Below are 27,882 nucleotides of genomic sequence, written 5' to 3'. Positions count from 1 at the left end.
GTTGGTAATTTTTTTTAAATTTCATACGTACATTTTTTCTATAAGCTTATTGATTATTATTAAATGATCACTTGTAAGAAGAGCTGAAGAAATTTGATTTATAATGGAGTGTTTGTGTAATTTTGTTTGATACAGTTTAAAATAAAATTATTTATTTATTATCTAAATTATGGTTAATGTAATTAGAATTCAAATTTAATTATAATAAGTTCTAATAAAGTGATTTTTTTAAATATAAGTGAATGAAATTTTATGCATATTTAAATATTAATTGGTTGGTTCAGTTTTTATTTTTTTTATTTATCATTATCATACTTTTTATTTTAGTAATTTCCTTTACACTCATTTATATTGGCTGGTAGTATTTCTTCTGATACAACAGCTCATTGTTTATTCGCATATGGTATATAAATATGTTTAGATGTAATAATCTTTAGGTTATCATTAGTTGTTAACTCTGTTCATTGTATATTTGCTTAATACTCCAAACAAAGACTCTTGTATCTTTGAATAGTTCAAAACTTTGTTTAGTTTAATTTATGAATTCAAATCTTATTATCTGGTGTGGACAGGATTTTCTCAATCTTGGAAGTGGTACACTCTGTCTAATAGATAACCAATTGCTGCAAATAACAGAAATTCTGAAATGCTTTTGTCAGTTCTGTTTTGTATTAATTTTATGCATCTGTAAAGTAAGATTCAAAATATTTGATTTTTAACAAAATTTGCTTTAAGATTTTAGTTTTATGATTATAAAAAAAAAATTTTTAAATATATTTTAATGAAAATTTAACAAAATTAAATTGCACACTTATACTAACAATATCCAGTGTTGCAATGTCTTTCTATACAGATGTCGTAAACCCACCTGCTGTTCTTTTGTGTTTTGATGTACGTGAGGATTGTGTAAGTCATTCATGCAAGAAGTGTGGCCAGAGAATTGGATCTTGCATTTTCGGATTATGTTCGTAAATTTTCAGTGTGTGTGTAGGTTCCTTATTCAGAGTTTACAATAATCAGTATTCTTTCATACATAAAAAGCAGTAAATACCAATATGATTGGCATATGTGTGGATTTTAATACTGTAGTACCATTTTGTAAATTATTACTTGATTATTACCATAATCAGACAAACTATATTGCAGTATAATTCTTCATAAATTGTAGAAGAATCTTATCACTAATATTTTAATGTGTTATTAATTCATTAATATAACAATTGTAATATTGTTCTGTTACAGGACTTTGTTGACCAGAATGCAAAAAGATTACGTGATTATCTTCAAGATCGTAATATAAAACATAAAGGTAGATATTTTGATTGGTTTTCTTACACTAGCATTGCAGTTTGTGTTTGAAGATTATAATGTCTAGAGATTATAATTCTTTTTTCTTTAGAGACAATTGCTTTATCTGCATTTCATATTAAACATCTCTGGTAAAAAAATATTGAGACTGTGCTGTTGAATGTAATAGGTACAAGGACATACAAAAGCATTTAATACATTATGAAAACCTAAATGTTCAGGCTGTAGAGAAGGGATCTTAAGTTATATAGAAAGATAGAAAATCTTTATTGAAAAATCTTAATTATATACTTTTATGGAAAATGGGAACTACTTTTCAAATGACTATTGTACATTGGATTTATTTGAATAAATATTTAAATCTAATTAAAAAATATAATTACTGAAACAGACTTGAAATACCACTATCTATTTCATCACAATATATTCATTCTATCTAATTAAAAAATATATAACAAAATTTTGTTTTTTGTGTTGTAACAGCTGATAATCCATCCAGTTTTTCAGTCTTTTGAAAACATTTAAATTTCTGTTATTATTTCAGTTAAATTGAGAAAAAAAAATTACAAAAAAAATAATTTTTTCCAATATTATTAATATACTAAGGTGTAAATTGAAAAATGTTGATAAAAAATAACACATAAGAGTGTTTGTTTTAAATCACAACCAAAAAAAGCAGCCCAATTTAAAGAAAAATGTCCTATATTTAATGCGATTAGTTAAAAATATTACAATTAGTTATGCAAACAATATTGAAATCAAATTTTTTCGTAAGAAATGTGTTTAACTTATCCTCCATTTTTACAAAGCAAGCCTTTACCCTCTTTTTCATATTCTCTGCAACCTTTTGATGAGTACCTCTTCCAATTTCTCATAATTCATGAGTTGTGCTGGCTTTCAGTTCTTTAATGGGGTGTGGATTATTTTTGAATACACAACCTTTTTAGATATCCCCAGAGAAAAAATTTGGAGGAGATAGATCATCAATTAGCTAGCCATAAGCCAGTCAGTATTAGTAATTTATTTTAAAGAAATTTCTCAGAAGGTCCATTGTTGCTCTTGCCGTGTGATATGTGGTCCCATCTTGTTGAAACCACGAATGCTCTCCTGAACAAATGAGGTTATTCTCATCTTATCCAGAATGAGCTCTAATTTTATTATGTTATAAAATTGAGCAGTAATATATAGAATACATCAGAAACCTGTATATGAGTTTTATGTATCCAAGATATTAATTAAAATTGAAATTATATGAAGTTTAATTTTAAGAATACTTATTAAATCGAACCCTGAAAATACTCATACATGAACCACACCACAGGAAATTTCAGGTCAAGATAGTAGGAAGTTAGTACATGCAAGGGGTTCTGAGGAACTTTACCATAGTCATCATATTAAAAATCACATTATTTGTTTAAATCACATTAAAGGAATTTTATCTTCTAAGAATGAATAGCTCATAATAAAAAATATAATGGATAAACTACCAGTATTTTTATAATTTTTGGAGAAGATTGATTAACATAAGTTTTTTTTTTTAGATAAACCATATTTTAGAACTTCAAAAAATGCTGGCCAATCTGAACAAACAAACACATTTTATCTTTGCCCTCAAAAGTTGTCTAATAAAAGTACTAACAATGAAGATGATTTTGTATTTAAGAAACCTCCAATACCACCAAAAAGAATTATCAGAAAAAAGAAAGAGTAAAAATAGACTAGGACTATGACTAAAGTAAGTAATATGCTAGCTAGTTGAATATTTTATTTATATAATACTTTACTGTGCACAAATAATGGGATCTTATGTCTAAAAAAAAATCAATTTTCATTTTAATATGGTTTTATTACCTTGTAATCTTCCTCTGTTGAATGCAATTTGTTACACAATTTTCAGTTCAAGATTAAAAAAGATACTGTTAATTACAAACAACAAGTGAGGGTTAAAAATTTAAGAAATCTTTTGTTTAAAGATTTTTTGTTTCTTTAATAATCTTACTATATGGTACTGCTAACATGCATCCGCCTGCTGATGCTTGTGTAACACAATGCAGTATATCCTCATAAGTATCAATAGTGGCATTAGTGTATTTCTGTATAATCAACTCTAATACCATCAGATGCAATTCCATTGCGACTGGTAAGAAGAAACTTAAAAATAAAATTTCTTATTTCTCCCAGTTTTATTTGCTAGTCAAGGTATCGTAAGATTTTACTGTTTTTGTTTCGGCTCACACAGTTATCAGCAAAGAGCTGTAACTCATCAACTTTTTTTTATTTTCTTAATAATAATCCAATGTACTTGCAGCACTACTTGGGCCTTTTCCAGTGTAATTCTCTTCATCTATAATAACCAAACATTACTGACCTAATCCTTCATTATAGATACTAAAAAAGCTAATTTTTTTCGCAGATATAAAGTATGCAATTTCTATAATTTGTGATGATGGATAGCTTAGTTTCTGTGCGTAATCAAATGATAGAACTGATTTTACTATTCACATGTGCTTTTGCAACCTGAGTCTGATAAAGTTGTCTTTGAACCCTCTAACCCTCTCCAAGTGAGTTGTAGCTTTCTCCATCTTTAATTTTTTTTTACCAGACAATTATGAGCATAATATATTTGCATAGTATTCGTTTAACACTTTTTAGAAAAATCATATGGTTTCATTTTTACTGTAAAGAGCACTGCTTTTTGCCACACCTGATAGAAACTATATTTTCCCATCGGTGTCTTCATTACCACAGAACACGATTGTTGATATTTTCTGTAACCTTTGGTGTTCATTTCATATGTAGGTAATTGCATCACTTAATAATTTTTGATGCTTGGAAGCCTATCCTGCAAGGGAATTGCATGTTTCTTTGCAAACAACATAGTAATTTTATTACAGAAATGGTATCTTATAAAAACTGAATAATGAAAAGAAAATGAGTAATATATTTGCCATTCTCAAACTTATCTAAAAAGTAATTCTTTGCTGAAACACAGAGAAATAACATTTTATAAATCAAGTCGTGCAAAAAAATTGAAAAAAGTTACAAATATTCATCTTTGTTGGAGTTGTTTTTTTCAATGTTCAGCTACTGATGACTGTCTACTCCTGTTGTCTTATACATTAGCAAGCATTGTTGTTTTTCTTCTTTTGGTGTAATAAACCAAATACAAGCTATTATGTTCTTGTGTAATTTTTAGGTTCATAAAATATCATGGTTGGTAATACTTTTGTATTATCTCATATTTTGCTTTATCTCATATAAATGAAAGTCATGAATTTATTAAAATACAGAAATAGAAATTTGTTTTTTTATAAATGATAGTATATCATACAAAACCGCCATTCAAAACAAGCTACTAAATCATTAAGACCAGCATTTATTTAGTCATATTATTTTGCTATATATTATTGTTTAATTGGAACAAAATATAACAAACAACTCGTTTGGAAAGACCAAAATTCAAGCAAGCTACTCAATGGTTAACAGCGACTCTACTTAGAGTAACATTACTGGGGTATCTCATTGTAGGGATCAAAAGTTTTTCCAAACCACTAGGATCGACAGTTTTCAAGATATTTGCGATTTTTAAACAAAAAATTGAGATCCGCTTGTAAATTTACAAAAATATTTTTCACAATCTAAGTCTCTATTGTACATCGTAAATGGATTGTGTACACACGCACACACAAAAGTATTTATTTATTATTTATATTAATTATTTGTCTTATAAAAAAAGAAGAAAACAAAGACTTTCTTATCTTTTAAGAAAATATTCTTTATTTTAAACTTATTATTAATATTTTAATTAATGATTTTTTCGTGGCTTATGTAGAACAAATTTTGCATGCTCGACTTGGCAGATGGTATGGTCGTCAGGCTTAACAGTTTTGATTTCTGAAAAAAGTAAAACCTGCAATTGTAGCCTGCACAATATGATGAAATATAGTTTGTGGTAAAAGAATAAATGATGAAAAAAGAGTAAAACTCTTTTTGCTTAACAACGCGGTATTACAGATTATGTTAGTGTATAGTTTTCACCTATCATAAGAAACTTAACTATTACTATAAATAACTCTCGTTTGTCATTTACTTTTCTTTTTTTAACTCTTGTTTTCTTGTTTTTTTCAGTTTTAAGTAGAAATTTCATCAAATATAACTAGAAAAATTAAACCTTAAAAATTTTTTAAGTCATCAAAATTAATTAAAATCTGTAGCTTCTTCTACTACTACTACTAATGGATAACATATTATAATTAGAGAAAAGGCTAAGTGCACTAGGCCTACGTGGGATAGCACTATAAAAAAAACGCGCCAAATACTGTACCTCAAAGGTGGTGAGGAAATCAGCTACCAAAATAGACTTAACACAAATTTTTGTACTTCATTTAAAGATGGGTAAGATGGTAAAGATCATTCTGGTAATAATATTAGAAATAGAGTTCTTTCCAGAAAATTTATTCACATACATTATTGTAAAATCGTAACTCAGTGCATGATTAACATCAAGTAGGATGTGATTTGTAATAAACATTTTTCTGATGAAATTGCTTTTTTTATTTATTTTTTTATAAAATAATCGTAGTGTTTGACAAATATATATATATATATATATATATATATATATATTAATTTAGAAGTTCATAATTATAATTCAGAATAAGGAACAAGTAGGTTTGTGGAAAATCATAGAAAAACATTTTTTGAATGTAGGGCCAAAATTCAGAGGTTAATTACCACTTGACAATGGTTCTGGGGTACCATTTATGATACTTCAATTATAATAAATAATAATGATAGTGATAATAACAATAACAATGAAATGATAAAAATCTTTTTCTGAGATATAAAATGGGATATGATAAAGTAACACACAAAAATAGGCTGTCAGGTCATTGATTGATGCCCATAAATATGAATCAAATAGACTGATATAAATTAATGTGTAAATTTATCCATAAGTTTATATTCATGAATGTGCAATTGTTTGTAAAAAGAGTAATTGCTTATCCTTAAAAAATAACAATGTCCACTCCTTGTTGTTGTGTAACATAATACAATACTAAGGCTTAACAAGAAAATTATGCTTTTATTGCCATTTTTTATAAATTACCAAACCATTTGAAGAATTTTTCCATCAATATATTTTAAATACAATTGAAAGATTTTGTACAGGAGCAATTCTTCTATGAATTTTTAGATAATACTTATTGAAGAATAATAATTTAAAAAAAAACTGATTTTTACTCGATCTTGTTCAATGTTAGTTTTGCAAGTGAGTGTTCAAAATAATTTTCAATAGTGCCATCTCAATTGTGAATTATACGAGGTGTGTGAGAAAAGTAATGAGATTGGTGTCACTGTGAGCGATCTGGCAACTCTGTGTCTACCGGTTTGTTCATCCCTTCCACATGCTCAGTACGAGTTTCAATTCCGTTCAGCTAACACATTATTTTTGACAGCGCCATCAGTGAAGTTGTGTTTTTGTTGTCTGTTACGAAAATGAAGCATCGGAATTTAGAGCAATGTTGTGCAATCAAGTTTTGTGTTAAACTTAGGGAATCCGTGAGTGTGACCTTGGAAAGTTGAAAGAGGTCTATAGGGAACATTCCTTATCAGGAGCACAAGTTTTCCGCTGGCCCAAATTATTTTTGGAAGGCCGAGAACATGTTGAAGATCAACCTCGCTTAGGGAGACCTTCAACTTAAAAATCTGACGAAAACGTTGAGCGTGTGAGGGTTCTTGTGAGCAATAATCGACCGTCATTTAGCAATAAGGATGAGGAGTGAACAGTTTGATGATGAAAACATTTTCACCGTAAATCAAATTTTGACAGACGATTTGGACATGCGAAAGGTTTGTGTGAAATTGATGCTGAAAAACCTCAACGGAACAGAAGGACAATCGAAGAAACGTGTGCGTAGATCGTCTTGAGAGGATTGACAATGACCAGGAGTTCTTCAATCGTGTGATCACAGTTGATGAATCCTGAGAATGATCCTGAAACAAACCGGCAAAGCGAAGAGTGGCACATTCCGTCATCTCCTCGCCGAAAAAATGTCGAATGAGCAAATCAAAACCATGCTGATTTGCTTTTTTGACAGTAGGGGTATCGTGCATAAAGAATTTGTTCCTGTTCCTCCAGGACAAACTGTCAACCAAGTGTTTCACAAAGGCGTCCTTGAAAGGCTCGGAAAAAGAGCGATCGCGTGAGACCAGACATTGCAAACAAGTGGTTGCTTCATCATGACAATGTCCTATGTCACACGGCCATTTCCATCAGGGAATTTTTGACCTCAAAACGCATTTCTACGGTTCCTCAACCCCCCTATTCACCTGATTTGAGTCCATGTGACTTTCCTTTTCCCGAAATTGAAACATGTCTTAAAAGGACGTCATTTTGGAACTCTGGAGAACATTCAAAAGACTGTGACCGTCCAGTTAAAAGCTCTACCAGTTGAAGCCTTACAGCGCTGCTACCAGGAGTGGGAACGACTCCGCTGGTAGGCCTAACTCCGTTTTTAATATTTTTAGATATGAAGATTAAAAAAAGTTTCTAAATTCTTTGAATCACTTGCTTTAGTTTGGGGTTTTCGATATTTATATAGTTGGTTCACACTATCGTAGTTTTTTCAATGTTATTGCTGATAATTCAGTTATGTATTGATAACTATTATTAATAATTTTTGTACTATTGTATCTGCTTATGTAATCATTATCTATAACAAACAAAAAAAAACATTTGTTAGTCCTATAACTATTGTTTTCATTCAAGGAATCAAGAATCAAGGAATTTTTGAAAAGTTATAACTAAAAATGTAAAATATGTTATCCTTTATTCATAAATGTAGGTTACATTCATAATTAAATCAAAATAAGAAAATGCAAAAGTTGGGTTTTTTGAAGAGTATGATAATTTTCCCGTGGCATTGAACATGTTAAATTAACATAAAGAACTGATCATTAGAATAAATACTGGTTAAAATATTATTCATTTCTTAGTTGCTAATTAACATTGCAATGAATTTTATTTAAAGTAGACAGAAAATAGCCTCAAAGTTCTCATCACTGGGTAAATAAATAGAAACAATATGACTCAGAAATCATGGTTTTCCTATTTTACCACTTGTTAAAAAAAAATTATTTATTCCTTTATAGAGTGAAATTTCTTAACCAAGTTTGATTTTGAAGTGGAATTTTTGTAACTGGGTTTATGTTAATTATTTTTTACAAGGGATTTATTACAAGAAAAAATATAATACTTCCCTTTATACAAAACGAGAACCCAATTTGTACCTTTGGTACCTAATTTTGCACAGATTTACATTAATGAAGTAAATTACAAAAAGGACTATTTTCAGGAGGAAGAAAAAATACATATTTTTTTAGTAATCGAACTATGGTTAATAAGAAAAAAATTGTAGAATTTACCAGAAGATAAAAATCTGTTGTAGTTAAAAAGAATTTAACATTTTAGGAATTGAAAATAAAAAGAAAATAAATTCACTAAAGTGCCAAAAAGTTTTAAAAGCAAAGATAGTATAAGGCAAAAGGTTGTAAATGCCAGATTACATTATTAGTAAGAAAATGGTTGTATCACAAACGGTAAAGCACAAATTACTTTGGTAAAAATGTAGAAAGTCTGAATTTGCGACTGCTTGTGAATTCTCAGTCCTTGTAGCAGTATTTTCAGGTCTTTCCATCAGCTGTTCTTGAAGTATTGTCCTTTTGAGCTTATGCAATTACAGCTAGCTTAATTACATCACTAGGTTTTTTATGATTAGAAATGAATCGTTAAAAAAATTCCATATGCCACTTTTTATAATTTTAGAAAATGGTAAGCGTAGCTCAAATTCAAATCCATAAGCTTCTGAATGAAAGGCAGAGATTCTGTCATGATGGTAGGCAAAACAGTAACCCTGCTGTCTTCAAAGGAAGGATGAGCCACTGAAAGCTTAAATTTGTTGGGTCATCCTGCAGCTGTACTGTTTGTTAGGTACTATAATTTTCCCAAAGTTTTAACAGTTGTAATTCTGTTGAGATCATTCAAAGACTTCTAATATTTTTCATAAAATGAAATTAGTATTAACCTTAGAAAAAAACCAAATTTACTGTGCTAGAATAAAACAATGAATCCTTGTATCCAGTACTTTACAATATTTTGATTTGCACAGTTAGGTTCACAATTCAGCCATTTGTGTCATTAATAACATATGTGTGTATATACACATTACTGAATAAAGAAAGCATATATTATCATCCATTTCTTTAAATGAAATTAAAGAAAAAATGTCTTTTACATTATGGAATTGTACATTTTATCTATTACACATTAAAAAGAATGATTGAGGAATAAAAATAAATGTAAAAACAGTTAGTTTTTTATAAAAATAAATTTAAAACAATTTATTCTATGGTACAAACATAAACAAAAGCAATAAATTATTACTAATTAATTATATAGTATTACTGACTAATTATTTATCTATGTATAAATTCAGGCTAAAACGGTGGTTTTTTCTTTTGCATGATCATTATCAATTTTTTTTAATATAATGAATAACTTCCATCATCAGCTACTCCTTCATCATATGCTGGTACTGCTGCTGCTGCTACAGGTACTGGCACATGATGGGGTACAACTGGTACACCAGGTTGTGGTGAGTGGTGATGATGTCCATGTCCTTTCTTGTGATAAATAACCTACAAAATGATGTCAAAATTGTGAATAAAACGTATGAAAATAAAAAACTAATATTTTATCACACCTTACACCTCACCTCATAAGATAACATCTGAGTGAAAGAAGATTATGAAAGAATAAAATAAAATGGTTCCAAGATTTTCATGTATAATGTAAATGATGCTTAGATTACATACATATACTGATAATAATTTTGAGAAATTTATTCTGTAAAATGACAGTATAAAATTTAAAATGATATATTTTTTCATATTTCTGCCAATTAGTTGAATATTTCTAATTTTATCCTAATTATACTTCTAGTGAAGGAAAATGAGAAACTTATTTTGAAATATAATTGAAGAGTAGAAAAAACAATGAATCAGTGGCTAGCTACCAAAATTTCTAGTTCTCGTTATAGTGGAAAAGGGCAGAAGAGCCCAAAACTGATTTTTAAGAAACCACAATGACGGCATAATTATAAAAATATTTCTCAACCACATGGATTTTTTTCACTTGTCTAATTAAATATAGTTAACTATTAATAGTGAGCAACAACATAGAAAATAACACATCAGCAAAAGGAGCTCTGCTGTAAATGGACTTGTAAATCCTGAATTGGACTTTTTAAATTCCTGACAAATTTCCTATTGGTCACACTGTTCCAGAAGAGAAGAACTTGTGTGAATATATGGTAGAATTTCCAGAACCTGTTGTTTAAATCTTTTAAATAAAATTAATAGTTTTTTTATATGAGTTTTAGGTATGTGAAAAAAATGTTTTGTTCTATACTTTTTGGAGTGGATATTTTAAGTAGACCACTAATGGTAGACTGGTACCATCTTTATCTTTTATTCAGTTTGATCTAAATTATTTCAAGTGATTGTCTAAATAGATGAATATCAAGCAGTTTTAAGATAAGAACTATTATTAAAAAAGGATCCTTTTGTCAAAATATTATATTAAAAACAGTATTATTTGCAAAAGGTTGCTACTATAAACTATTGTTGGATAAATGCTTTATATATGTATTAGCTACATTGGCTCTTCTACAATTTTTTTCAGAAAGAAAATCATTAATATTCAGCAACCAGTATAAGTGATTAAAGAAAGACTAGGCACATTTCTGCACTGAGGATTTAATGAGGGAAAATAGTGAAAAGTTTGAATAGCATTAGCGAAATGGAAGTAAGGTGCTAGAAAGAATTAGAGAAAATAAGGAATTCTCAAGGCTGGTATAAAAAGGAAAAGATGTTTGGAATACTGTTGAAAAGGAATTAGTTGATGCTATTGTAGATAACCTAAGAATGGAATGAATTTATGAAAGTATATACAGTAAAAATAAGAGTTATAAAGAATGAATGCATGGCAAGAAAAGACTAATGAAAAATAGTCTGTACTGTAATGTAAGGTACATTTCATTCCAAATGCTGGAAATGTTGAAACTTGTTACACTGCTAAATTCCTAAGTTGACTATTATTATTTACTTTGTAACTTCCTGAAAATTTTATTAACTCTGATGGTGTTATTAATTCTTTAAATTGTGTGACAAAATAAAAACTTCATTGTCAACAGTAAAGTAATAAAAGCAATGTAATAGTAGTTAACAAAGCATATAAAATAAAATAAAAATGTTATAAACATTAAATGAAGATAATAAAATTTACCTTCTTTGGGTGATAGCTGTGTAATACAAAGTTCTGATAAGATGTAGCATGACCATGACCATGTCCACCACCGCTGCCGCCGCCACCACCGTGACCTCCATGATGAAATGCAATTTCACCTAATTCACGTTTGGCTCCTGCTCTTGGTGAATCATCATCTATTTCTGTATCAGTAACACCATGTGCTCCTGCAGAAACACCTACTGATCCTCTTAGAGAGCCAGCAGCTCCAGTTGGTATTTCTCTTGCTTCACTTATCATAAGTATACAATATAATGTGAGGGCTGCTACTAAACAGCCAGTCTAAAAAAATAAAAATTAAATAGATAATATAAAAATTATTAAAAAAATATATAACTTACTTGTGTAAGAAAAAATACACTGTATTTGAAATTTGTGTTAAATTAAATTTTTATGGGAGGATCAAATAAATAGATTTTATTTCAGCAAGAACAAGCGTTACTGCTTCCTTTTGAAGCATCTTAATCTTACTAATCTTGACATCATTGTTAAATATTTAATACATATTTTCATCTCTAAAATATAAGTATCTTGTTACTGCTTGAAAAGTCAGAATGAGTTTTCAGGATATAAAATTGAGCGTTCAGATCTTTGTTTGGTACCAATAAATATGCTTGATATAAACCAATTTTTAATAAATTAAAAATTTTGCCATTTTAATGCATTTAAATATATGTATATATAACTTTGCAATAATTGCTTAAAAAAATATTACTATTTTCCTTGATCCTTCCAGGTAAATGCTGGAGCCGTTTATTTTTGTTATCCAGTGAGTATATTATATCAAATGTATATGAGCAAATCTACCATTTATGATTATGTGAAATTTTATTATTATTTCTAATAATATTTGTAGAAAAAATAATTAAAAAAACCTTTTGTGAACTGCAGTTTGTTTAAAATTAGATAAATTGATAAGTTGAAGATGTTTAAAACAATTGTAGAAGAGTAAATGTTTTGGTAGAATCTTGTAAATGAAGAGCAATGTTGATGAAGCATGAATTAAGGCATCCAAGATTAGTGGATTTGATTCTAGAAGGAAATTTAGAGTGTAAAAATAGTTAATAAAAAAAGATTAGATTATTTTAACAAATAACTGAGGATGTTTGAAAAAAGAGATAAAAACTGAGGCTAAGTGAATGGGAAAGAATAGAAACGATAGAAAAGTGAATCAAACTGATAAAAAAAATTTTTATTAAAATTAAATGCAACAGTTCTGTAAACAATACTTCAAAACCGATGAAATACAAATTTACATATTATGCTGTTTAACTGTAAAACTTAAAAATGTAGCTCTTTACATAACTCTTAAATCTATGTAAAGATAATACTTTATAAGTTGTAATACTGCCAGAATTGTTTAGCTTTTAACATTTAATTATTAGTTCTAACTTAAGAATGAATTCCTCTGAGTGAACGATATTTCTTCCTGAACTACAATTATTAAGCTAATGGTTTTTTATGCTATAATTATCTTATTAAAAAAAATTGCATTTATTAACAAAAACGCCTGGACAAATGCATATAAATCAAACTAAATTATATGGGTTTTTTTAAATGTTTTTTTTTCCTCAAATTATATGGGTTTTTTAAAATACTTAATGTATATTAAATAGAATTCAGCTAATAAGTATACGCATGTTTGTTTTATTGGTTTTTAGTTATCAATTATACAAGTTATATTATGATGAGATGCAACTATTTTAAATTCATATTACTGACTCTGCGGTAGAGTGTTTCAGTCTTGTGTAGTCTTGTCTGTGTAGAGTGTCTAAGTCTTTCATCAGAGGGTTTCAAGTTCATGACCTAGTCCGAGATACTATTTTTCATTTGTTACATAATTACATTCCATATTCACACATACAAGCTTTTGTATGGTTCTGTGGTGAATTAATTCATCAAAGCAAAGAAAAAAAACCTGCTCATCAACTGTTCTGATTAAAAAGTTTTTTATTTGTAAAAATGGAATTATCTGTGAATCACTTATATTACATACAATTCATTCAGTGATTAGTGTAATATAAAAAAATTTCTATCAATAAATCATGACTTTAAATTATATGTAATGATTAGACACAGCTGATCTTGTTATTGAACAGAAAAAAATTTTTATGGAGCTGCCACTGAAGAAAAGATACCTTTTCCAATTTTTTTTTTATAACATTATAAATAGAGGATAGTATTTTTATACTTTTTCATACCCAAATTTATTAGTTTTGTAAACCTTTTATGTTATGTTTTTGGGTTCATTAACATTAAAATTAATTTGATATAATTACAACTAATTATTTTTCTTGTCTAGTGCTATAGCTATAGAAGGAAAAGTATTGCAATCGGTCCAATTTAGGCACATGTGATTTTCACCAGATCTTGATGTTTTGGCACCTAAGAAACTCAAAAAACTAAAAAAATCTGGATGGAAATTTTCTGGATGTGTGTCTGGTGTTACACTCTAAATTATTTTATATCTTCAGAACTACTATACCGATTTTGATCAAACTTGTTCAAATTACTTCTATACATTGGACATTGTTGATATTAAATTTTCAACTTAAAAGGTCAATGGTGTAAAGCTGTAGAGCAAGGTCACCCTCAGTATCTCGACATTTCTCCTAATTAAGATCTTATTTTTCTTAGGTACATTTGCTAACAATTAAAAAATATTTGCAAAAAAAATGTATGCAAAATCGCACACCCACCCCAAAAAATGCACTAAACTAGGGACTAAGTGATTATACTGCATCAATAATATCTCCTCTCACCACAAGCAGCGGTAGTATAGCACTGACGTGAGAAATTAAGTTGTGTGTGTAGGAGTGTGTAAGCCGCGCGACGGGAAAGTCCTGCAACTGTGTTGTCAGATTTTTTTTTTTTTAATATCAAAACTTAGGAAGACATAATGATTCAAATTTAACTACTGAAAAATTTCTTTAAATGCATTGGCTGTGACTGTTATTTATCATCTTTAATTTTATTTAATTAAAAAGAATAAGGAATTTCTGCTTTCAACCAATATATTCCTTTTATATAGTACGATCGTATCTTTCTCATGACCATTGTTGTCTTCTTTATTTTGTGTTGGAATTTTATGGAATAATATTTTATGCAGCCTGACATTAGTTTGATATTTAAATTATAAAAAAATTAGTGGGAAAAATCGAGGTAAAATAAAATATTAAAATATACACACTCCCATACATCTTTTTTCTGTTTCTGTTAGACTCCGGAACCAGCTTAAGGTATTACTTCAGAGGATAAATGAGGATGATATATATGAATGTAAATGAAGTGTAGTCTTGTCTAGTCTCAAATCAACCATCCTTGAGATGCGAGGTTAATTTAAATTCAACCACCAAAGAACACCGGTATCCACGATCTAGTATTCAAATCCGTATGAAACTTTCTGTCGCTTCATAGTAGTTACTTAACATTGTTTATCACTATATATTTTAATTTTATCATAATGCAGTTTTTTTCACTTTGCGTAATTTTACAATGGATTTTTTTTACAAGCCGGTGTATTTTTTCTATCGTCATAGTATTTTAAAATAAAAAAAGGTAAAAATGACGGTATTGAAACGGTCACATAAACGATTATTTAACAAACTCATGAACCGTTGGTTGTAGCTACTTCCAAAACGTGCCGTAATGAGGCGCTCTAAGCCGAAAAACTATACGTGAAGAAGTATATATATAAAAAGCTCTATAGTATGAAATTTTTAACTAAATATAATGGACTAATCAACGGTGTTAAATAATTCAACAGTAAAAAAGTTAAGATACACGTAAATCAATCGACTGGCACTGGCAAACGATCCGGAACAAGAATCGGCCTTGTGTTTTGTATACAGCATTGTTTAGTTTATTTTGGTTCTAGATGAATCAGTTATAATTCCATTAAAAATAGTTATTCCCTTTTTTTCTTTCTCAGTTACCGACCGATGAGCCGCAGTTGGCTGCCTAGTTTAATTGTATACTTTTATTATGTGTTATTTCTTGTAATCAGAATAAACACAAATTATTGCGTTAGGCTGTTTGAAACAAAGCCTGATTAATTTAATCTAATTTTCATGGAATAATTGTATTTTATTGATCAATGTATTAAGATCATTGATCTATTCTATTTGTTTGTTTTCTTTTATCAGCAATTCTTTTCTGAGCACTCCCCCACTCATCCACTTTTTTTTACCAAAGAATATTTTTAATTCGCGTTAGTTATTATGTAACTATGTTAAAACGTCAACAATAAATAAATTGCCGATTCGTTTTGCAATGGAAAATTACTGTTTGAGTAAACATAATCATTATTCAAATATTTTATAGAAGTAACATTAGTGAAAATCGTTGGGAAATTAGTTTCGCTTAAAATTTTCACTAAGACCCAACACACACACAGACACATTCATATCTTTACCTAATTTTTTGTGGTTTTAAAAATTATTATTGGATCTTTTATATCTTTATACTAAATAATAGCCTATTTAATAAAATAGCTAATAAAAAAAAGTATAAAAGTTTATTCTCTATAATTATTTTTAATATGATCGTACTTTTTTTAGCTCGATTCTGAATCGTATAGTTTTATTGAATTCTTAGTACTATTTTGATCAGTAAAGAAAAAAAAAAATCAATATAAATATTGTCATCTAAATTTTTTTGGAAAATTTAAGAAAAAGAGCCAATCTTTTTCTGTTAACACAGAAAAAAGGTGTGCCTATAGCCCGCCGTGAAAATGTTAACATGGTATATGTTTCATTATACGATTTTATGAACATTTACATATATTAACATTTACATTTTGCTTCATATTTACATTTTTGTTATATGAACATTTTTATATTTTTCTTGAGTTGTGATGTTTTCTTTCTTTTTTTACCGCAAAACACAAATATAATTTTAGATAAATCGTTCGTATCGAGAAGTATAAATCGTTCGAACGAATGAATCGTTTGTGCGCTTAATTCAAAATAAAAATGTGAGTACATATAGCAAAGAATTCAACGCACCATGCTTTTCTATTGGAGAATTGAGGGGGGAACTGAAGAAAATTGTCATAAATATGTACATTATTTTATTTATTTTTTGATTTTCAAGAAAAATTTCTTGGACAAACCTTCAAACCGTTTTAAATTTGATTGCCTCTCTCTCATCAGTACCTATAAAACAAAATTTCCTGAATGATTTATAATCAACGCCTACCAAAAACTACTGAAGTTAAATTTATGAAAATTTGTATACACGTTTTTCTCACAGTGTACGTTGACACTAAGAAAGAGTTTTTTGAAATACTGAGTTTAAAGGGTTAAAATGGAGTAAGATTTTTTTTTAATTTTTCGGTAACAAATGAAAATATCAACGTGATTTTTGGTGTGTCTAATCTTCATGTGAATATCTAAAAACCAATAACTAGATTTTTCGAAATTCGATCTTGAAAGGAATAAAGAAAGGTAAAGAAATATTCTGAAGAATGATTGAAAATTTTTCCCATTTACGACTATACTATTACTATACTATACTACTATACTATATTAATAGATACTATTAGGGCTCGCAAATACTCTTCATATAAATATCTAAAAATCACTTGGGTTTTTTGAATTTCGATTTTTTAAGGGGTGCAAAGGTGTACGGCTCAAGCAACCACTATCACTGCCATTGTTAGTCTATGTGCGTCACGACTAGCTGCACCTGTCCGGTTACTTGATTAAAAAAAAACATAAAATAAAAGTTAAAAGATTTTAAAAAAGTGAGAAACGAAGTACAGACACCTCCTACTGATGCTTGTCAAGTTACGCTAAGAACCGGGAAAAATACATTTTTAACTGTACAAAGGACGGGTAATCAGCTATAATTACTATTTTTTTAAGAGGGAGACTGACTATTTTTAAACCTGCATTCTTCAGATCACTCAAGTCCTCCTTTGGACTTGGGGTCCTGTATCAACCAAAGTGTTGGGCTGAAGAAATTACAATACACTGATAATTTGTATAAATTGAACCGGCTTTAATTTTTATTTACCGTTATTATTCTCATAAGCATGAGTTTATGAACACGGAGGGCGTCCCTAGGAGCCCCGTGACCGGCTAGTACTATATTTATATTTTTCTTATATTAAAATACACAATTGATTTTTAAATAAATATACGAGGTTCGTTGATTAATTAAAGCCTGATCCTGGAGCATGAACAGGGCAAGGAACGGAGGAGGTGGTGTGCGACCGGAACGTCACTAGGCGGGTGTCTTCCGCTACAGGGTTGGGATGGTCCTGGGGCATACCCGAATCTATGAGACATTTACAAGGAAGTGGCTCACTTAAAAGTAGAACTAGTCGCGGGGTTCGTGCTTCCGCGAACACGATTAGCTAGTTCTGAGGTCAACGATGTAGGACATCCGGCGTAGGTGAAAGCTGAGTTAATAAATCACCGATGCAAATGTCTACCGAGTCATTTACATCGGTTGCATCCTAACGAGGCCCGGCTTATCACTGAGATCTAAAAAGTTAGAGGGCGAAAGACGACTCCCGTTAAAGCCCATCAGGGCTAGGTTCGGGGGGGTGTGGCGACCGGAAGCGTCACAAGGCGGGTGTCTTCCCCTATGGGGTTGGAATGGTCCTGGTACAGGCATAGCCCCTAGCTAAACGGGAAGTTAAAGTGACCAGCTAGCTAATATATATATATATATATATATATATATATATATATATATATATGTTAAATAAAAATGCCCATCATAAAGGAAAGATTGTTAATTATTAAAAGTGTAATAAATATCATAATTATTTATAGATATATAAAGTTAAAAATTAATATCATTCATATTTTCAAAGTTTATATTAAAAAAAATTTAAATATTTAATGGATATTGAAATTTATTACAGAAAAATCAGTTGTTCACATTCTAATTACAATCTCATCTAACGAAAAAATCGCCAAAAATTAAATAATATTAGTTAATATTTAAATGCCGGCCTCCGTGGCGCGATTGGTAGCGTCTCGGCCTTTCATTCGGAGGTCCCGGGTTCGAATTCCGGTCAGGCATGGCATTTTCACACACGTTACAAATCATTCATCTCATCCTCTGAAGCAATACCTAACGGTTGTTTTTTTGTTTATCCGGAGGATAATAGAAGCGGTAATTACTGAAGATGATCTCGAAAATGGAATTAAAAGGGTATGACGAAAGTTCAAAAATAAAAATATTTAATTCGATGTGATTTGTTATTACAAAATTAGTAGGTATACCACCAACCTTAAAAAAAAAAAACAAAAATCAATCAAATAATTTCCCAGATATGAATATAAATAAACAAGTATTTTGCAGGAATTAAAACAAATCAGTTATTTTTTGTTCTTATAGGCTTAAAAATTTTATTGAATTTTAATATTTTAAAATATTTAATGACAGAAAATTTTTACTTTCCCGCCTATCGCTACAGCTATAGAAAGAAAAGTATGGTAATCGGTCCAATTTGGGCAAATTATGCGGTATTCACCGGATCTTGATGTTTTGATATCTAAGGAACCCAGAAAACCGGATGGAAATTTTCTGGATGTTCGTATGTGCGTGTGTATGTTCTGTGTTAGGTGTTGCACCCTAGCCGGCCTTCGTGGTAGCGTTTCGGCTTTTCATCCGGAGGTCCCGGTTTTGAATCCCGATCAGGCTTGGCATTTTCACACACGCTACAAATCATTTATCTCATCCTCTGAAGCAGAATGTAACAGTGGTTCCAGAGGTTAAACAAAACAAAAAGTGTCGCACCCTAACCCACCGGACTGGTTTAGTGGTGAACTCGACATCGCAGATCAACTGATTTCGAAGTCGAGAGTTCTAAGGTTCAAATCCTAGTAAAGACAGTTGCTTTTATACGGATTTGAATACTAGATCGTGGATACCGATATTGTTTGGTGGTTGGGTTTCAATTAATCACATATCTCAAGGATAGTCGACCTGAGCTTGTGGACCACAGTTAGGTATAAGATGGGTTACAAGTGCTCATAGAACTACACTCCAAGAATAAGAATTTTTTAAATATTAAAAACAACTTCGATTTTATAATAAAACTAGCTGTACCCGCCACGCTTCACTGTGGCACATTGTGGTTGCATGGATGAGAAATGAGAAACAAAACAAAGCATACGTTTCATAGAAGTTTAATTTTGCAATACTTGTGGATATACAATATTTTTTGTTTTACCACTGTCTGCGTAGATATAAAGGCTATCTGATTTGCCGACTCGGGAACACGCACATACAGTTGTCCATGTGAGAAGCAATCCGCATCTAAATCTAAACCACACAATTCTAAAGATTGACCTTGAGCTTTATTGATTGTGATTGTAAAAGCCAATCGAATTGGGAATTGCAATCTTTTAAATTGAAATGGTGTATCGGTCGGGATAATGGGTATTCGAGGAATGAGGATATCTTCACCTTTGAAAGGCCCCGTTAAAATCGTTGCTTCCACTACGTTATTCATCAATTTCTTAACTGCAAGTCGCCGTTGCAGAGTTTTGGCTGATTAATATTCCGCAACAGGATAATTGGCACACTATTTTCAATTTTAATATGTGTGGTGGCATCCCTGGCAGATCAAGTGAGTTTAAAAATTCCGTTGGATAATTAACTACTTCATCTGCTTCCACGACGGTGTCTATCGACTTATATGTAATCTCCTCACTTTGAATGCTGGATTGAATAACATTATTAAGTTGATAGACATCTTTATTCTTTGCGGCAAGGATAGCTCGTTCACTGAGCCAATCGTGATTTCTATGATTAATTTGAATATCAGGAAATACTTTTTCGATCAGTTCTTCTTTCGATGTTACTAAATTACAAAAATTATCAGGAAATGATATTCGTCTAGACGTCTCATCGACTGGCAGCTGTCCGTTTCCAATGTCCAGTAATTGTCGTGAGAATACCTCAGCTGATGGATCATTCTGCAACTAGACACGCATATTCGTAGTCAACTCCAATGTACATACGTGTCGCCACAGTGTTGAATATTTTAGGCAAGCATTTATTTCGTCTGCTGGTGTCGATCGAGAAATTACAGGCAATGTTTCCCTAAAATCTCCTGCGAGCAATATCAAAGCATTCCCGAATGGTTGAACGTTTCCACGCAAATCTCGTAACGATCGATCAAGAGCTTTAAGCGATTTTTTATGTGCCATCGTGCATTCATCCCAAACAATGAGTTTACATTTGTATAATACTTTTCCCATACAGGATGCTTTGGAAATATTGCACGTGGGAGTCTCGATGATTTGCATGTTTAATGGCAACTTCAGAGCTGAGTAAGCAGTCCTTCCACCTGGTAACAATGTCGCAGCTATTCCAGACAAAGCAAGAGCTAAGGCTATGTCATTTTTTGATCGAACCGTTGCTAGAATCAATCTAATGAGGAATGTTCTCACAGTTCCTCCTGGCGCATCCAAGAAGAAGGTGATTGGTCTTTGTGATTGGTCGTTGTGTTTGATAGCGGCCATCTTGCATTGATCTGATTGGTTTTCCTTTGTTTACATTTCCATCTGATTTATTAGCCTCTTATTTATTAAAAAACTTTACAAATTAAAAATAGATAGATTAGATAGATTTATTAAAAATATATGAAAACAATCTTTGATGCGGGTTATATATCGTGTTAAAATTTGAGCTCAATCGGTGCAGAACATTTTGAGTTTTTGAAGCGTACACAAACGAACTTAACATTTTTATATATAGAGATTATTATCGGTAACATAAATAAATAAACACTTTTATGATGCTGTAGACATTGATTCAAATTCAGAAAAAGTTATGTTTAATTTTAATTCTAGCGTTTCTCGTATTCTGTGGCCCTGTGATTCAAAATAACAACATTATCTCAGGAATTTTTGGTACAAGGTGCTTTACCAAAACTTTGTTTAATAATATATTAAAATCTGATGTAATTAATTATAATAGTCTGTGTATTTGAACACCCATTTTAGTGACTTTTCAAAGCAAGTTCGGTCTGTCATATGGGGTGAGTGGAGGGTTAAAATGAATTTTCTTTACGTTTTGAGGTATGGGGATTACGAAAATACCATTTACTTAAAATCGAGTTTTATATACATATAGTGTACGGATTTGAATTCTAGATCGTGGATACCGATGTTCTGTGGTGGTTGGGTTTCAATTAACCATACATATTAGGAATGGTCGACCTTGTACATTTACATTCATATATATCATCCTCATTCATCCTCTGAAATAATACGGTGGTTCCAGAGGCTAAACAGAAAAATAAAGCGAGTTGGAACGTGGAAACAAAATAAAATAACGAAAAGTCTGTATTATTGCCTAGAATTATGCAAGATTTTTTAAAAAATGTAATTATTTCTTATATTTCCCTTCATTAGTTAGGTATATATTTTTCTTCAATACAGTAATTGGTATTTATTTTTTCGTAATGAAATTTTTAAGCAATATCTTACAGATAAATAATCTGACGTTGTTTCGCCTGTAAAAATGTTTTTTTGGAATCCCTTATCTTGATGAGATGCTGCTTTGTGAAAATTTAAATATACAGATGTGTAATTTGTACATTTGAGTAGTAAAGGTCCGAAATTTTAGATACATGTACATCAATTAAATTTTTTTAAATTTTATGAAATGAGTTTTTTAATTTTTTTGCCCTTTTCAATACAATTTTTTTGTTGTTAAATTTCTGGTGATTAGTACAATTACATTTTAAATAATTTCATCAAATTTTAGTTTTAATTATTTAAATTGAAAGATTCATGATTTTTTTTCTCGAATAAATGATTTTCTAACATTCTGGACGTGTAGCATCCTACAGAATCCTACAACCCCGTGTTTATATATATATATATATTCTTCACTTTATAATTTAAAATAATTTGGTTATTTTGTAACGACAGTTTTTAATTTACACTTAGATTGAGATTAATCAGAAAAATGTACATCTCATTTTTTTGAAAAGCCCAACAGGCTGTCTAGTGTTTAACTCGTCTTCGCAAATGAACAGCTGATTTTCGAAGCCGAAGGTTCACACCCTAGTAAAAGTTAGTCTCTTTTAACAGATTTGAACACTAAACGGTGGATGCCGGTGTAATTTAGTGGTTGAGTTTCAATAAACCACATGTCTCAGGAATGGTCGGCCTGAGTTTGTACAAGACTACACTTCATTTACATGTCATACATATCATCTTCATCTCATTGGGCCGTGCGGGAGTTATTTGTTGTTCATTAGTAGAAGAGAGTGCAAAATGTACGATTTTTTAAGGAAAAAAACATCTTTTGAAAGACCAGGTTGACGCCGGGTGCACGGAAAATTATAAGTAAATTTATGTTAAATTATTGAGAAAAGTGTTTGAAGAGGATGCTGAAAATAGTAAAAGAAAAAAGAATTAGAGTTTCTCATAAATTCAATTAACAGGTTTTTCTATTCCTCTTTTTTCACAATAAAAGTTATTTATGTATTTCTTCCATAGTTATTTTAACTTAATTTATTAAAGATTGCAAAGTGGAATTTTTTTTTTTAACTTTAATCATTCTCTTTGTAAAACTACCGTAGAGGAGACATAGAAAAACTACCCTAAGGCAAGTAATAATTGGCTCTTTATCATTATCTTGTGCATACTTTTGTATTTGAACACAACCCATTCCGCTCATCAGTTTGACGACCTACTAATTCTTCTCCTTCCTCTTCCTCTTCCTCTTTTCATTTTTTCTTCTACAATTCTTATGTTAAAGTAATTCCTTCTCGATATACACCCAATGCAGGATAATTACCTTCTTAATAGCATTACAATCTATTGTTTTTTTTTTCGCTGAGTTTTATCAAGTTTCCTTATTCCTGATTTGTTATTTTTGAATTTTTATTATTTTCTTCAAATTTCTATCCATTTTCTTATATTAAGCCGTATCCATTATCCATATTAGAATCGTATAATCTTTAATACACACCATCTATTTCTTTTTACTTTCTTTTACATTCAATCCATTTTTATTTAATATGTTCGTGCTTACTTGTTTTTTTTTTGTTCCATTTTGGTTAAAATTTTTGCTGTTTCTATATGTTATCTACTCGTAACTTCCCTGTTTTTCCAGATTTTCAACTTTTTTGACATATCAGTGAAGTTCACTCTTATGTTGCCTATATACATATATATTCCCAAAAAAAAGGATGGTGCATGGGTGTGTTTGTTGTTTGTGCTCACATTTCTATTTTAACTGCTATTGACACAGAGCGGACCAATGGTGGTGCACAGGACGGCTGCGCGCAGTGCAGGACGATTCATTCATTTGAACGACTTATACTTCTTGATAAAAACTATTTATCTAAAATATATTTGTATTTTGTGGATAAAAAAGGAAAACATTGGGGTTAGAGCTGTATTAAAAAATCACAACTCAAGAAACACCTAAAAATGTTCAGGATTTCGAAGCTTTTCGTTGTTAAAGTTTTTGTTATTGATAGTACGCTAAATTCATGAATGTTATTTATTTATAATTGGCAAAAACTTTTTAAAAAATCATATGTAATGGAACATTTTCACATTACATGGAACATTAATCACATGTAACATTTTCGCGGCGGGTCGCAGACTCGCTTTTTTCCTAGTATATATAAATTTTCATACGCAATACTCCAAATATATGTTTGCGTGAATCTTCGTTTGCGTTTAGTAATTAATGAAAATAAATCAGTTAAATGAATAGCATTAAATAAAGTAGCAGTTAAAGTAGCATTAAAAAAATAATAAAAATAAGTAAATCTATCATATATATATATATATATATATATATATATATATATATTTATTAATATAGTATATAAATCCTAATTTTAATGTAATACATAATCTGTTGACATTCAGTTAGCAGCACTGTCTCAATCTGAGATTTGAATAAGTTCACTGCCTTATACAGCCTCGTTTTGAGGGAGTATATAACGAAATATATATATTCATATACTAGTTTATATTTTTATTTGAAAGATCAATTAAAAAAACTGTAGATTTTAAAGTGTTTATAATATCATTAAACGTAATTAATAGTGAAGTTCTATTATAGTAGTAAAATAATATAAATTATTATAAAAGTAAATAATAGAGAAGAGATTTTTTAAATATAATTATTTAAAGTTTAAATAATTTTTCTAAATGCTATTTGAAACAAAAATATAATTAGTTAACTAATTATAAAAAAAATAATAATTAACAGGATTTCAAGTTGTTTTCAATGGGCAAGTAGTTTTGAAGTAGGCTGTAATATTTTTTCGAATAGATGAAAGTGTATAAACGTTAATTTTTTGGTATTTATAAAAATGGATTAAACAATTGTGTACAAGAACACCTGTTTAAATGGATTTATTTTGGGTTACATAATTAATACTCATGAGCTCTGGAGACTGCTAATGATTTTGGATTTAAATATATATGTATATTTTATTTTATGTATTAATTTATAAATACCGCATAAGAAATTGAAGTACATCAGAAATAACATAACTGTTGAAAGAGAATCATTTTTTATTTTTAAGTACATAAATAATGTTATCTTTTGATTTACTTTAAATATCTTTAAATAAAGTATTATTAATAAATCTACAACGTTTTCTGTGCAAAAGAAATTCCGAAAATACGAAAAAATGTAGTGACCATATGTAAGAAAGTTTTTTTCTAAAATGCGAAAATATGTAGATTTCCAGGTTAGCTACAGAAATTGTAAAAAAAAATCGGCTGAAACTGATACACGAGTAATTTCTTCTTTGTTTTTGAATTGGCAATTTATGTATTTGTAAAATAAATATAAAATATATCACAAAATTATCCCTTTAAAAAATATTTCTTTTCCTACTTAATTACTTTTAACAAACTTATAACGAGAGAAATATCCTCTAAATATAGAAATAAAAAAATCTTCGAAATCAGTGCATTTAATCTAAAGTAAATACTGAATACGGCCTCAGTGGCACGAGTGGTATCGTCTCGGCCTTTCATCCGGAGGTCCCGGGTTCCAATTCCGGTCAGGCATGACATTTTCACACACGCTACAAATCATTCATCTCATCCTCTGAAGCAATGCCTAACGGTGGACCCGGAGGTTAAACAAAAAAAAAAGAAAAAAAGAAGGTTCTGAATACGGTGGTTCCGGATTCGAATCCCAGTCAGGCATGGATTTTCACATGCTACAAAAAATTGTCATTCATCTCATCCTCTGAAGTAAATACCTAACGGTGGGTTCCAGAGGTTAAAATAAAAAAAATATATGTAGATACTTATTTTTTTTTTTGTCTTCAGTCATTTGACTGGTTTGATGCAGCTCTCCAAGATTCCCTATCTAGTGCTAGTCGTTTCATTTCAGTATACCCTCTACATCCTACATCCCTAACAATTTGTTTTACATATTCCAAACGTGGCCTGCCTACACAATTTTTCCCTTCTACCTGTCCTTCCAAAATTAAAGCGACTATTCCAGGATGCCTTAGTAGATACTTAATACACTTAAAAATGTAAACTGATCCAATTAGAAACCTTCTCCTTCCTTTAACAAGGTAACCACTCTGCTTTTGAAAACCTTGTGCTACCAACCTAACGATACGAATTTTAATCCCCCGCAATATAATTTAGGTTTAAATTTATTCGTATCATAAAAGGATATAAATAAAAATAATATTAAAAAAAATTTTTTAAACAAAACTTTTTCTCGGCTTTACGTTAACATTTTGTTGAATGTTAGGCAAGCTACTCGTGAACTAACATTTAATTTTATTTTTTTTTTATATAAAAGTTAAAACAAATTTTGTAATTATTCTTAATAAAACGAATTGCATAAAAGAGTTTTGAAGAATAATAATATAAAAATTCAAAAATCATTTTATTTTTGAATTCTAATATATTTTGATAGTATAGTTCTTACGGCAAAAGGACAAAATAATTATACTTAAAAATAATCAGCTTTTATAATTATATTTTTTCGCCTTTTGTTAGTAAATAAATATTATACAAAAGTATTTTTTATATATAAAACTTTGATTTAATTTAGTCACTTTATATATTTTTTTTAAAATTACTTTTTTTAAACTTTAACAACATACCTGCATGTGCCAACCCATTTTTAAATTGCGAGATCAAAGAAAAAATGTATAAAAAAATATCGCTGTATACTTTATTAGTTTACTGTTTACGAACACCACTCACTACAAGAATAACTGCGCGTTTGATAAATTTAGGCAGAGTTCCTGTTGTTATATACTTGCAGTTAATGTAACTATAAACCCGTGTCGGAGGGATAATTTACCCTTTCTTTTTATCACCTTTCCAAATCGGGCCACTTTTCATCTTATATTCGGCTTTCTCAAGCAATAGATCTTATACAGTATGACGTGTATTTAATACGATATAATTCGCCGCCCCACTATTGAAGGTTAGACACAATTCTGTCTTTATCCTTTTCTTAGCAATCTATAAAATGATTCGGTAATTTGTTACGTATAATGGAATTCACTGGTGACAAATACGCGTGAACATGTATGTCATGCAATATATGTTGTCATGTTATATGACATATGAGATCGTCATATAACTATATGAATAAGATAAAATAGTATAGAAAATTTTAAACACATGTGTGTGTGTGTGTGTGTGTGTGTGTGTGTGTGTGTGTGTGTGTGTGTGTGTGTGTGTGTGTGTGTGTGTGTGTATATTTTCATTACTTTTTTGTAATATAAGTCAATAATAAAATCCTTTTTTCAGTCTAAATGATCTGTCAATTTTAAAACATTTTAATATTTTTGTTGAATATATTATTATTTTATTCTTTTCAATTTTTTGCAATAATATATATTTAAATGTGTGTATCATTGTTTAATACTTTTGTACATTAACATTTTTATTATCTTACAAATTATAATAAAATTATTGGGAGGGCTTGTATATCGAAGGGTCTCTTTTTACGTAAATACTTATTCCATAATATCTTGAATGAAGTATATAGATGTCTTGAGAGGAAGTGTTCAAATGTCGATAAAAAAAATATTTAAATAAATATATGTGTAATCTATCTGTTGTACTTTTAAATAGAAATTTATTATTCAAGAAAAAATTAAAATGTTTTAACAGTATTTGTTATTCGTATCAACAATCTATAACAGAAAACAACCACTTTAATAGATCAGATTTACTAAAAAAACTGCAGCCATTTTAATGTTT

The 27,882-nt window shown here is 29.7% G+C and overlaps 1 long non-coding RNA gene across 1 annotated transcript; it reads left to right on the top strand.

The window, feature by feature from the left end:
- Window positions 1–1,236: 1,236 nt before the first annotated feature.
- Window positions 1,237–5,623, top strand: LOC142331315 (uncharacterized). The gene is made up of 3 exons (XR_012757958.1): window positions 1,237–1,309; window positions 2,850–3,043; window positions 5,437–5,623. It is a non-coding gene; the product is annotated as an uncharacterized LOC142331315 (long non-coding RNA).
- Window positions 5,624–27,882: the final 22,259 nt, after the last annotated feature.

This window comes from Lycorma delicatula, chromosome 10, assembly GCF_047948215.1.
Source record: "Lycorma delicatula isolate Av1 chromosome 10, ASM4794821v1, whole genome shotgun sequence".
Classification (NCBI taxonomy): Eukaryota; Metazoa; Arthropoda; class Insecta; order Hemiptera; family Fulgoridae; genus Lycorma; species Lycorma delicatula.
The sequence above is the reverse complement of the archived record's forward strand: the minus strand, read 5'-3'. Positions and strand labels throughout refer to the sequence as shown.